Here is a 13,935-nt window from a genome sequence, read left to right as displayed (position 1 = left end):
AATAGTATTTAATGGCTGGCACACTCGTCCCAATTTTTTTTTTCACTTCCTAGTTCTATTCTCAATTGATATATGCAAAAGCCGGCGCCACGAAAATTTTCTGAAAACTACCAGCCATGCATTTAAATGACGTACTATTCTAATATTATAGGGAAAAAATCAGGAGAACTTGCTGGCAATTTGCACTTTCGAGCAAAATATCTCGCGTGATAATTTTTAGAGACAACAAGCAACTATCAACTCAAGTGATAATGTAATTGTTACGTAGTAGGTACTGATATTCTTGAAAAATGTAATCACATACCTATTTTCGCACATTGTTAATTTTTTATCGCTGGCTAATAAAATTGGAAAATATCATCAGCCTCTCTTACATTCATTGATAAGTGCTAGGAAAACAAAAGTTTTAATGGATCAATGTAATCTTCAAGAAGGTACTTGTACAAATTGGCTTACGAAACGTCAGTGCATTTACGTGATAATTGTACCAATAAGTTAAAAAAAAATTAACACATGCATCAACTGCGCCGCATTTTAATAATTCTGCACCAACGTTTGGTAAGTACCCCATAAATTAACACGACTGAGCCGGGTAGAAGGTTACTTAAGTTGTTTATACCAATAAATTCCTGCCACGAGGAGTGTCATTCTGCACCGCCAACGAAAAAAAAAAGTCGCACTGTTTACTGCAGGCATCAGCTGGCAGACCTAAATATATCCACCGCAACAAATCTATGATGTCATTCACTTTAACTCAAGTTACTATCAACTCAAGTGATAATGTAATTGTTACGTATATAGGTACTGATGAAATTCTTGAAAAATGTAATCACATTTTTTATCGCTATTCTTTGGATTCTTTCGATTCTTTGGATTCTTTGGGTTCTTTGGATTCTTTGGATTCCTTGCATTCTTTGGATTCTCTGGATTCTCTGGATTTTCGGGATTTTTTGAATTGTTTGGATTCTTTGGATACTTTGGATAGTTTGGATTCTTTAGATACTTTGGATACTCTAGATTCTTTGGATTCTCTGGATTCTCCGGATTCTTCGGATTCCTGAGATTCTTGGGATTTTTCGGATTCTTCGGATTCTTCGCATTCTTTGTATTCTTCAGATTCTTTGTACTCTTTCCATTCTTTCCATTCTTTGGATTCATGGGATTCTTTCGATTCTCTGGATTCTTTGAACCTCTGGATTCTCTGGATAATTTGGATTATTTGTATTTATTGGATTTTTTGGATTCTTCGAATTGTTTGGATTGTTTGGATTCTTTGCATTCTTTGGATTCTTTGGATTCTTTGGATTCTTTGGATACTTTGGATTGTTTGGATTCTCTGGATTCTTTGGATTCTTTGCATTTTTTGGATTTTTGGATTTTTTAGATTTTCTTGTTTTCCGGTTTTTTTCATTTTTTTGGATTCCTTTGATCAGATTTTTGTCTTTTCAATTTCTTTGATTTTTTTGTATCTTTTTAAATTTTTGAAAAATATTTTTGGTTCATAGGATTTCTTGAGTTTTTGGAATTCTTTCCTTTTTGGATTTTTTGGGTTTTCGGATGTTTTGGGTTTTTAGATTTTTTGGATTGTCTAGATTTTTTGGATTCTTGGATTTGTCTGACTTCTCGAATTTCTTGGATCCTTTTTATTCTTTTGGTTCTTTGGATTCTTTGGATTTTTTTCGCCTCCTTGGACTGCTTGGATTCCTTGGATTCTTTGGATTCTCTGGATTTTCTGGATTCTCTGGATTCTCTGGATTCTCTCTATTCTCTGTATTCTCTGGATTCTTTGGATTCTTTGGATTCTTTGAATTTTTTGGACTCCTTGGATTCTCTGGATTCTCCGGATTCTTCAGATTCTTCGGATTCTTGGGATTCTTGGGATTCTTGGGATTCTTCGGATTCCTCGGGTTCTTTGGACCCTTTTGTCCTTTGGGTTCTTTCCATTCTTTCCACTCTTTGGATTCTTGAGATTCTTTCGATTCTCTGGATTCTCTGGATAATTTGGGTTTTTTGGATTCTTTGGACCTTTGGATTCTTTGAATTCTTTGGATTCTTCGAATTCTTCGTATTCTTTGGATTCCTTTTTTTTTTAGATTTTCCGTTTTTTAGTTTTTGTACATTTGTTGGATCTGTTGAGTATACGTATTCGATTTTTTTTAATTTTTGGAATTTTGGAATTCTTAGTTTCTAAAGTTTTTCGATTCTTTGGTGTTTGGGTTCTTTTTTTGTGTTTTTTTGGATTAATAGGATATTTTAGATTGTTTTTAGATGCTTTTTATTTAATTTTTTTGAATTTTTGGTGTTTTTGGATTTTTGGAACAATTTCGACTTTTTGGAATTATTGGATGTCTGTAGTTTTTATGTTTCTGGAGTTTCCTGCTATTTTCAGGTTCTTTAAATTTTTTAAATTCTTTGATTTTTTTTTTTTTAATTTCGACTTTTGGATTATCAGAGTTCTTGACTTTCTTGAGTTTGTTGCATTTCCTTTTTTTCTGGTTACTTTATTTTCATTATTTTTTTTTTTGTACTTTGGAATATTTTCGATTTTTTACATTTTTAGTATTATCGCATTTTCTCGGTTTTTTGAATTTTTTGGATTTCTTAAACTACGTAGGCCTTTTTAAAATTTTTTGAAAATTTTAAATTTTTTGGATTACTGAATTTCTTGGTTTTTGGAATTCTTTGGATTCTTTGGATTCTTTGGATACTTCGGATTATTTAAATTCTCTGTATTCTCTGGATTCTCTGGATTCTTTGAATTCTTTGGACTCCTTGGACTCCTTGGATTCCTTGGATTCCTTGGATTCCTTGAATTCCTCGGATTCCTTGGATTCTCTGGATTCTCCGGATTCTTCAGATTCTTCGGATTCTTTGGATTCTTGGGATTCTTCGGATTCTTCGGATTCTTCGGATTCTTCGGATTCTTTGGACTCTTTTGTCCTTTGAAATCTTTCCACTCTTTGGATTCTTGGGATTCTTTCGATTCTCTGGGGTTTTTGGACCTCTGGATTCTCTGGATAATTTGGATTCTTTGTATTCTTTGGATTTTTTGGATTCTCCGGATTCTTTAGATTCTTCGGATTCTTCGGATTGTTCGGATTTTTTGGATTCCTTGGATTTTTGAATTTTTTAGATTTTCCCTTTTTCCGTACTTTGTTCATTTTTGGATTTTTTGGATGTAGGTACGTATTCGATTTTTTGGGTTTTTTGAATTTTGGAATTCTTAGTTTCTAAAATTTTTTGGATTTTTTAGGTGTTTGGATTTTTTGATTTTTTTGGATTAATATCATATTGTAGATTTTTCGTGTTTATGGAAATTTTTGATGTTTTTGGAATAATTTCGACTTTTTGGAACTATTGGATTTCTTCAGTTTTTTGTGTGTCTGGGGTTTCCTGGTATTTTCAGATTCTTTGAATTTTTTAAATTCTTTGATTTTTTGTTTTTTTAATTTTTCGGAAAATTTCTATTTTTGAATTATCAGAGTTCTTGAGTTTGTTGAGTTTATTGCATTTCCTTTATCGGATTTTTCGGATTTCTCGAAGTTTTCGGGTTTTTTGGATATTTCGATTTTTTTTGGTTATTTTACTTTCATGACTTTTTAAATTTTTTGGACCTTTGCGATATTTTCGATTTTTTCGATTTTTAGTGTTATTGCGTTTTCTCAGTTTTTTTAATTTTTTGGATTTCTTGAACCATGTAGACTTTGTTCTAATTTTTTGAAAATTTAAATTTTTTGGATTACTGGATGTCTTGAATTTCTTGGGTTCCTTGGGTTCCTTTTTGGAATTTTTTGCTTTTTTTTAATTTTTTGGATTCTATGGATTCTTTGGATTCCTTGGATTCTTCGGATTGTTTGGATTCTTTGGATTCTTTGGATTTTTTTTAGATTTTTTACTTTTTTGATAGTTTTTGGATTTCTCAAATTTTTTCGATTATTAAATAGTTTTAATTTTTTTATTTTCTGATTTTTTGGATTTTTGCGATATTTTGGACTTTTTTATTTTTAATAAATATTGGGTTTCTTGAGATTTTTGAATTTCTTAGATTTCTGTTATTTGATTTTTTGGATTTTTTAAAATATTTTGGAAAATTTCGGTTTTTTGGATTATTGGATTTATTAAGTGTCTCAAGTTCCTTGCAATTTCCTTTCCGAATTTTGGGATTTTTCGGATTTTTGGATTTCTCGAAGTTTTCGGTTTGTTTGGAATTTTTGGATTATGCCTATTACCAGAAGTCGTGATTTTAATAATATGGAATTCTTTCCTTTTTGGATTTTTTGGGTTTTCGGATGTTTTGGGTTTTTGGATTTTTTGATTTTCTATATTTATTGGATTTTTTGGATTTCTCGGACTTCTCGAATTTCTTAGATTCTTTTTATTCTTTTGATTCTTTGGATTTTTTCGCCTCTTTGAACTCCTTGGATTCTTGGGATTCTTTCGATTCTCTGGATACTTTGGACCTCTGGATTCTCTGGATAATTTAGATTTTTTGGATTCTTTGGATTCTTTGGATTCTTTGGATTCTTTGGATTCTTTGGATTCTTTGGTTTCTTTGGATTCTTTGGATTCTTTGGATTCTTTGGATTCTTTGGATTCTTTGGATTCTTTGGATTCTTTGGATTCTTTGGATTCTTTGGATTCTTTGGATTCTTTGGATTCTTTGGATTCTTTGGATTCTTTGGATACTTTGGCTCGTTGGATTCTCTGGATTCTTTGGATTCTTTGGATTCCTTGGATTTTTTGAATTTTTGGTATTTTTAGATTTTCTTGTTTCCCGTTTTTTTCATTTTTTGGATTCCTTGGATCAGATCTTTTGTATTTTCAATATGTTTGATTTTTTTGTATTTTTTAAAATTTTTTGAAAATATTTTTGGTTCATAGGATTTCTTGAGTTTTTGGAATTCTTTCCTTTTTGGATTTTTTGGCTTTTCGGATGTTTTGGGTTTTTGAATTTACTGGATTTTCTAGATTTTTTGGATTCCTTGCATTTTTCAGACTTCTCGAATTTCTCGGATTTCTCTTTGCATTTTTTGGATACTTTTTATTCTTTTGGTTCTTTGGATTCTTTGGATTCTCTGTTTTCTCTGGATTCTCTGTATTCAATGTATTCTCTGGATTCTTTGGATTCTTTTAATTCTTTGGACTCCTTGGACTCCTTGGATTCCCTGGATTCCTTGGATTCCTTGAATTCCTTGAATTCTCTGGATTCTCCGGATTCTTCAGATTCTTCGGATTTTTCGGATTCTTCGCATTCTTTGGATTCCTCGGATTTTTTGGATTTTTTAGACTCTTTTGTCCTTTGGACTCTTTCCATTCTTTGGATTCTCTGGATTCTTTGGATTTTTTTGGATTCTTCGGATTCTTTGGGTTTTTTGGATTCTTTGGATTCTTCGGATTTTTTGGATTTTTTGGATTCCTTGGATTTTTGAATTTTTTAGATTTTCCGTTTTCCCATATTTTGTTCATTTTTTGATTTCTTGGGTATAGGTAAGTATTCAATATTTTGAATGTTTTGAATTTTGGAATTCTTAGTTTCTAAAGTTTTTTGGATTTTTTAGGTGTTTGGGTTTTTTGATTTTTTTTTTTTTTGAATTAATAGGATATTGTAGATTTTTCGTGTTTATGTTTTTGGGATAATTTTCTGGTATTTTCAGATTTTTTGAATTTTTTAAATTCTTTGATTTTTGTTTTTTTAATTTTTCGGAAAATTTCTATTTTTGAATTATCAGAGTTCTTGAGTTTGTTGAGTTTATTGCATTTCCTTTTTCGGATTTTGCGGATTTATCGAAGTTTTCGGGTTTTTTGGATATTTCGATTTTTTTTGGTTATTTTATTTTCATGACTTTTTAAATTTTTTGGACCTTTGCGATATTTTCAATTTTTCGGATTTTTAGTATTATTGCGTTTTCTCAGTTTTTTGAATTTTTTGGATTTCTTGAGCCATGTAGACTTTTTTCTAATTTTTTGAAAGTTTAAATTTTTTGGATTACTGGATTTCTTGAATTTCTTGGGTTCCTTGCATTTCTTTTTGAAATTTTTTGCTTTTTTTTTAATTTTTTGGATTCTGTGGATTCTTTGGATTCCTTGGATTCTTCGGATTCTTTGGATTCTTTGGATTCTTTGGATTTTTTTTAGATTTTTTACTTTCTTGATAGTTTTTGGATTTCTCAAATTTTTTCAATTCTTAAATAATTTTTATTTTTTTATTTTCTGATTTTTTGGATTTTTGCGGTATTTATACTTTTTTATTTTTTATAGATATTGGGTTTCTTGAGATTTTTTAATTTCTTAGGTTTCTATTATTTGATTTTTTGGATTTTTTAAAATATTTTGGAACACTTTGGTTTTTTGGATTATTGGATATCTTAAGTGTCTTGAGTTCCTTGCAATTTCTTTTCCAAATTTTGGGATTTTTCGGATTTTTGTGGTGTCTTCAAGTTTTCGGATTGTTTGGAATTTTTGGATTTTGCCTATTACCAGAAGTCGTGATTTCAATAATACAATTTAACATTATCGCCGTATCTACACAACCAGCAAAACATTAAGTACTAGTTGGTGTTCCGCCGATTGCGTTTTCTGTTGAACTACTATGGTAAGTATTCTTAATGCCCTAGGGCATTATTTCATCAACAATGTACTTCAAATAGGCACGCCATTATAGACCAATAATAAACCGGTAAAGACTTTATACAAATACTTGTATATTTGAAAATATTTTTGAAATACTGATAAATCCGATTAAGAAACTTCACGTCAACATTAAAAAAATAACTTTAAAAAATCTAGACGAAAAGAAAAGATGGTAATTGATGACGGAAAACCGAACCATGGCGAAAACAAAAAAATAACAAAAAAATATATTTTGAGAATATAGGCAACCCATAATTCAGGAGCAAAAAACGACAGAAATCTTCCTCGTACTAATACTGATAAATTTCACTTATATCGCTAGATGTGGGAAACTACAAACATTTCCCGTATAGAACAAGAATTATAATAGTATTTTATAGCTGGCACACTCGTCCCAATTTTTTTTTTTTCAGAACACGAGTCTAAAACGAAATTTGGCGGCCCGAGATTTTTTTTATTTGACACAAAATTTTATAGTACACTTCCTAGTTCTATTCTCAATTGATATATGCAAAAGCCGGCGCCACGAAAATTTTCTGAAAACTACCAGCCATGCATTTAAATTACGTACTATTCTAATATTATAGGGAAAAATCAGGAGAACTTGGTGGCAATTTGCACTTTCGAGCAAAATATCTCGCGTGATAATTTTTAGAGACAACAAGTTACTATCAACTCAAGTGATAATGTAATTGTTACGTAGTAGGTACTTTTCTTGAAAAATGTAATCACATACCTATTTTCGCACATTGTTAATTTTTTATCGCTGGCTAATAAAATTGGAAAATATCATCAGCCTCTCTTACATTCATTGATAAGTGCTAGGAAAACAAAAGTTTTAATGGATCAATGTAATCTTCAAGAAGGTACTTGTACAAATTGGCTTACGAAACGTTAGTGCAATTACGTGATAATTGTACCAATAAGTTAAAAAAAAATTAACACATGCATCAACTGCGCCGCATTTTAATAATTCTGCACCAACGTTTGGTAAGTACCCCATAAATTAACACGACTGAGCCGGGTACAAGGTTACTTAAGTTGTTTATACCAATAAATTCCTGCCACGAGGAGTGTCATTCTCCACCGCCAACGAAAAAAAAAAAAGTCGCACTGTTTACTGCAGGCATCAGCTGGCAGACCTAAATATATCCACCGCAACAAATCTATGATGTCATTCACTTTAACTCAAGTTACTATCAACTCAAGTGATAATGTAATTGTTACGTATATAGGTACTGATGATATTCTTGAAAAATGTAATCACATTTTTTATCGCTATTCTTTGGATTCTTTCGATTCTTTGGATTCTTTGGGTTCTTTGGATTCTTTGGATTCCTTGCATTCTTTGGATTCTCTGGATTCTCTGGATTTTCGGGATTTTTTGAATTGTTTGGATTCTTTGGATACTTTGGATAGTTTGGATTCTTTAGATACTTTGGATACTTTAGATTCTTTGGATTCTCTGGATTCTCCGGATTCTTCGGATTCTTGAGATTCTTGGGATTTTTCGGATTCTTCGGATTCTTCGGATTCTTTGTATTCTTCAGATTCTTTGGACTATTTCCATTCTTTCCATTCTTTGGATTCATGGGATTCTTTCGATTCTCTGGATTCTTTGGACCTCTGGATTCTCTGGATAATTTGGATTATTTGTATTTATTGGATTTTTTGGATTCTTCGAATTGTTTGGATTTTTTGGATTCTTTGGATTCTTTGCATTCTTTGCATTCTTTGGATTCTTTGGATTCTTTGGATTCTTTGGATTCTTTGGATTCTTTGGATACTTTGGATTGTTTGGATTCTCTGGATTCTTTGGATTCTTTGCATTTTTTGGATTTTTGGATTTTTTAGATTTTCTTGTTTCCCGTTTTTTTCATTTTTTTGGATTCCTTTGATCAGATTTTTGTCTTTTCAATTTCTTTGATTTTTTTGTATTTTTTTAAATTTTTGAAAAATATTTTTGGTTCATAGGATTTCTTGAGTTTTTGGAATTCTTTCCTTTTTGGATTTTTTGGGTTTTCGGATGTTTTGGGTTTTTAGATTTTTTGGATTGTCTAGATTTTTTGGATACTTGGATTTGTCTGACTTCTCGAATTTCTTGGATCCTTTTTATTCTTTTGGTTCTTTGGATTCTTTGGATTTTTTTCGCCTCCTTGGACTGCTTGGATTCCTTGGATTCTTTGGATTCTCTGGATTTTCTGGATTCTCTGGATTCTCTGGATTCTCTCTATTCTCTGTATTCTCTGGATTCTTTGGATTCTTTGGATTGTTTGAATTTTTTTGGACTCCTTGGATTCTCTGGATTCTCCGGATTCTTCAGATTCTTCGGATTCTTGGGATTCTTGGGATTCTTGGGATTCTTCGGATTCCTCGGGTTCTTTGGACCCTTTTGTCCTTTGGGTTCTTTCCATTCTTTCCACTCTTTGGATTCTTGAGATTCTTTCGATTCTCTGGATTCTCTGGATAATTTGGGTTTTTTGGATTCTTTGGACCTTTGGATTCTTTGAATTCTTTGGATTCTTCGAATTCTTCGTATTCTTTGGATTCCTTTTTTTTAGATTTTCCGTTTTTTAGTTTTTGTACATTTGTTGGATCTGTTGAGTATACGTATTCGATTTTTTTAATTTTTGGAATTTTGGAATTCTTAGTTTCTAAAGTTTTTCGATTCTTTGGTGTTTGGGTTCTTTTTTGTGTTTTTTTGGATTAATAGGATATTTTAGATTGTTTTTAGATGCTTTTTATTTAATTTTTTTGAATTTTTGGTGTTTTTGGATTTTTGGAACAATTTCGACTTTTTGGAATTATTGGATGTCTGTAGTTTTTATGTTTCTGGAGTTTCCTGCTATTTTCAGATTCTTTAAATTTTTTAAATTCTTTGATTTTTTGTTTTTTTTAATTTCGACTTTTGGATTATCAGAGTTCTTGAGTTTCTTGAGTTTGTTGCATTTCCTTTTTTTCTGGTTACTTTATTTTCATTATTTTTTTTTTTTTGTACTTTGGAATATTTTCGATTTTTTACATTTTTAGTATTATCGCATTTTCTCGGTTTTTTGAATTTTTTGGATTTCTTAAACTACGTAGGCCTTTTTAAAATTTTTTGAAAATTTTAAATTTTTTGGATTACTGAATTTCTTGGTTTTTGGAATTCTTTGGATTCTTTGGATTCTTTGGATTCTTTGGATACTTCGGATTATTTAAATTCTCTGTATTCTCTGGATTCTCTGGATTCTTTGAATTCTTTGGACTCCTTGGACTCCTTGGATTCCTTGGATTCCTTGGATTCCTTGGATTCCTCGGATTCCTTGGATTCTCTGGATTCTCCGGATTCTTCAGATTCTTCGGATTCTTTGGATTCTTGGGATTCTTTCGATTCTCTGGGGTTTTTGGACCTCTGGATTCTCTGGATAATTTGGATTCTTTGTATTCTTTGGATTTTTTGGATTCTCCGGATTCTTTAGATTCTTCGGATTCTTCGGATTGTTCGGATTTTTTGGATTCCTTGGATTTTTGAATTTTTTAGATTTTCCCTTTTTCCGTACTTTGTTCATTTTTTGATTTTTTGGATGTAGGTACGTATTCGATTTTTTGGGTTTTTTGAATTTTGGAATTCTTAGTTTCTAAAATTTTTTGGATTTTTTAGGTGTTTGGATTTTTTGATTTTTTTGGATTAATATCATATTGTAGATTTTTCGTGTTTATGGAAATTTTTGATGTTTTTGGGATAATTTCGACTTTTTGGAACTATTGGATTTCTTGAGTTTTTTGTGTGTCTGGGGTTTCCTGGTATTTTCAGATTCTTTGAATTTTTTAAATTCTTTGATTTTTTGTTTTTTTAATTTTTCGGAAAATTTCTATTTTTGAATTATCAGAGTTCTTGAGTTTGTTGAGTTTATTGCATTTCCTTTTTCGGATTTTTCGGATTTCTCGAAGTTTTCGGGTTTTTTGGATATTTCGATTTTTTTTGGTTATTTTACTTTCATGACTTTTTAAATTTTTTGGACCTTTGCGATATTTTCGATTTTTTCGATTTTTAGTGTTATTGCGTTTTCTCAGTTTTTTGAATTTTTTGGATTTCTTGAACCATGTAGACTTTGTTCTAATTTTTTGAAAATTTAAATTTTTTGGATTACTGGATGTCTTGAATTTCTTGGGTTCCTTGGGTTCCTTTTTGGAATTTTTTGCTTTTTTTTAATTTTTTGGATTCTATGGATTCTTTGGATTCCTTAGATTCTTCGGATTGTTTGGATTCTTTGGATTCTTTGGATTTTTTTTAGATTTTTTACTTTTTTGATAGTTTTTGGATTTCTCAAATTTTTTCGATTATTAAATAGTTTTAATTTTTTTATTTTCTGATTTTTTGGATTTTTGCGGTATTTTGGACTTTTTTATTTTTAATAAATATTGGGTTTCTTGAGATTTTTGAATTTCTTAGATTTCTATTATTTGATTTTTTGGATTTTTTAAAATATTTTGGAAAATTTCGGTTTTTTGGATTATTGGATTTCTTAAGTGCCTCAAGTTCCTTGCAATTTCCTTTCCGAATTTTGGGATTTTTCGGATTTTTGGATTTCTCGAAGTTTTCGGTTTGTTTGGAATTTTTGGATTATGCCTATTACCAGAAGTCGTGATTTTAATAATATGGAATTCTTTCCTTTTTGGATTTTTTGGGTTTTCGGATGTTTTGGGTTTTTGGATTTTTTGATTTCTATATTTATTGGATTTTTTGGATTTCTCGGACTTCTCGAATTTCTTAGATTCTTTTTATTCTTTTGATTCTTTGGATTTTTTCGCCTCTTTGAACTCCTTGGATTCTTGGGATTCTTTCGATTCTCTGGATACTTTGGACCTCTGGATTCTCTGGATAATTTAGATTTTTTGGATTCTTTGGATTCTTTGGATTCTTTGGATTCTTTGGATTCTTTGGATTCTTTGGTTTCTTTGGATTCTTTGGATTCTTTGGATTCCTTGGATTCTTTGGATTCTTTGGATTCTTTGGATTCTTTGGATTCTTTGGATTCTTTGGATTCTTTGGATTCTTTGGATTCTTTGGATTCTTTGGATTCTTTGGATTCTTTGGATACTTTGGCTCGTTGGATTCTCTGGATTCTTTGGATTCTTTGGATTCCTTGGATTTTTTGAATTTTTGGTATTTTTAGATTTTCTTGTTTCCCGTTTTTTTCATTTTTTGGATTCCTTGGATCAGATCTTTTGTATTTTCAATATGTTTGATTTTTTTGTATTTTTTAAAATTTTTTGAAAATATTTTTGGTTCATAGGATTTCTTGAGTTTTTGGAATTCTTTCCTTTTTGGATTTTTTGGCTTTTCGGATGTTTTGGGTTTTTGAATTTACTGGATTTTCTAGATTTTTTGGATTCCTTGCATTTTTCAGACTTCTCGAATTTCTCGGATTTCTCTTTGCATTTTTTGGATACTTTTTATTCTTTTTGTTCTTTGGATTCTTTGGATTCTCTGTTTTCTCTGGATTCTCTGTATTCAATGTATTCTCTGGATTCTTTGGATTCTTTTAATTCTTTGGACTCCTTGGACTCCTTGGATTTCCTGGATTCCTTGGATTCCTTGAATTCCTTGAATTCTCTGGATTCTCCGGATTCTTCAGATTCTTCGGATTCTTCGGATTCTTCGCATTCTTTGGATTCTTCGGATTTTTTGGATTTTTTAGACTCTTTTGTCCTTTGGACTCTTTCCATTCTTTGGATTCTCTGGATTCTTTGGATTTTTTTGGATTCTTCGGATTCTTTGGGTTTTTTGGATTCTTTGGATTCTTCGGATTCTTTGGATTTTTTGGATTCCTTGGATTTTTGAATTTTTTAGATTTTCCGTTTTTCCATATTTTGTTCATTTTTTGATTTCTTGGGTATAGGTAAGTATTCAATATTTTGAATGTTTTGAATTTTGGAATTCTTAGTTTCTAAAGTTTTTTGGATTTTTTAGGTGTTTGGGTTTTTTGATTTTTTCTTTTTTTGAATTAATAGGATATTGTAGATTTTTCGTGTTTATGTTTTTGGGATAATTTTCTGGTATTTTCAGATTCTTTGAATTTTTTAAATTCTTTGATTTTTGTTTTTTTAATTTTTCGGAAAATTTCTATTTTTGAATTATCAGAGTTCTTGAGTTTGTTGAGTTTATTGCATTTCCTTTTTCGGATTTTGCGGATTTATCGAAGTTTTCGGGTTTTTTGGATATTTCGATTTTTTTTGGTTATTTTATTTTCATGACTTTTTAAATTTTTTGGACCTTTGCGATATTTTCAATTTTTCGGATTTTTAGTATTATTGCGTTTTCTCAGTTTTTTGAATTTTTTGGATTTCTTGAGCCATGTAGACTTTTTTCTAATTTTTTGAAAGTTTAAATTTTTTGGATTACTGGATTTCTTGAATTTCTTGGGTTCCTTGCATTTCTTTTTGAAATTTTTTGCTTTTTTTTTAATTTTTTGGATTCTGTGGATTCTTTGGATTCCTTGGATTCTTCGGATTCTTTGGATTCTTTGGATTCTTTGGATTTTTTTTAGATTTTTTACTTTCTTGATAGTTTTTGGATTTCTCAAATTTTTTCAATTCTTAAATAATTTTTATTTTTTTATTTTCTGATTTTTTGGATTTTTGCGGTATTTATACTTTTTTATTTTTTATAGATATTGGGTTTCTTGAGATTTTTTAATTTCTTAGGTTTCTATTATTTGATTTTTTGGATTTTTTAAAATATTTTGGAACACTTTGGTTTTTTGGATTATTGGATATCTTAAGTGTCTTGAGTTCCTTGCAATTTCTTTTCCAAATTTTGGGATTTTTCGGATTTTTGTGGTGTCTCCAAGTTTTCGGATTGTTTGGAATTTTTGGATTTTGCCTATTACCAGAAGTCGTGATTTCAATAATACAAATTAACATTATCGCCGTATCTACACAACCAGCAAAACATTAAGTACTAGTTGGTGTTCCGCCGATTGCGTTTTCTGTTGAACTACTATGGTAAGTATTCTTAATGCCCTAGGGCATTATTTCATCAACAATGTACTTCAAATAGGCACGCCATTATAGACCAATAATAAACCGGTAAAGACTTTATACAAATACTTTTATATTTGAAAATATTTTTGAAATACTGATAAATCCGATTAAGAAACTTCACGTCAACATTAAAAAAATAACTTTAAAAAATCTAGACGAAAAGAAAAGAGGGTAATTGATGACGGAAAACCGAACCATGACGAAAACAAAAGAATAACAAAAAAATATATTTTCAGAATATAGGCAACCCATAATTCAGGAGCAAAAAACGACAGA

This window comes from Zophobas morio, unplaced genomic scaffold, assembly GCF_036711695.1.
Source record: "Zophobas morio isolate AGI-343-1 ecotype UQ-CSIRO unplaced genomic scaffold, CSIRO_AGI_Zmor_V1 ptg000027l, whole genome shotgun sequence".
NCBI classification, from domain to species: Eukaryota; Metazoa; Arthropoda; class Insecta; order Coleoptera; family Tenebrionidae; genus Zophobas; species Zophobas morio.
Note: the sequence above shows the minus strand (reverse complement) of the source record.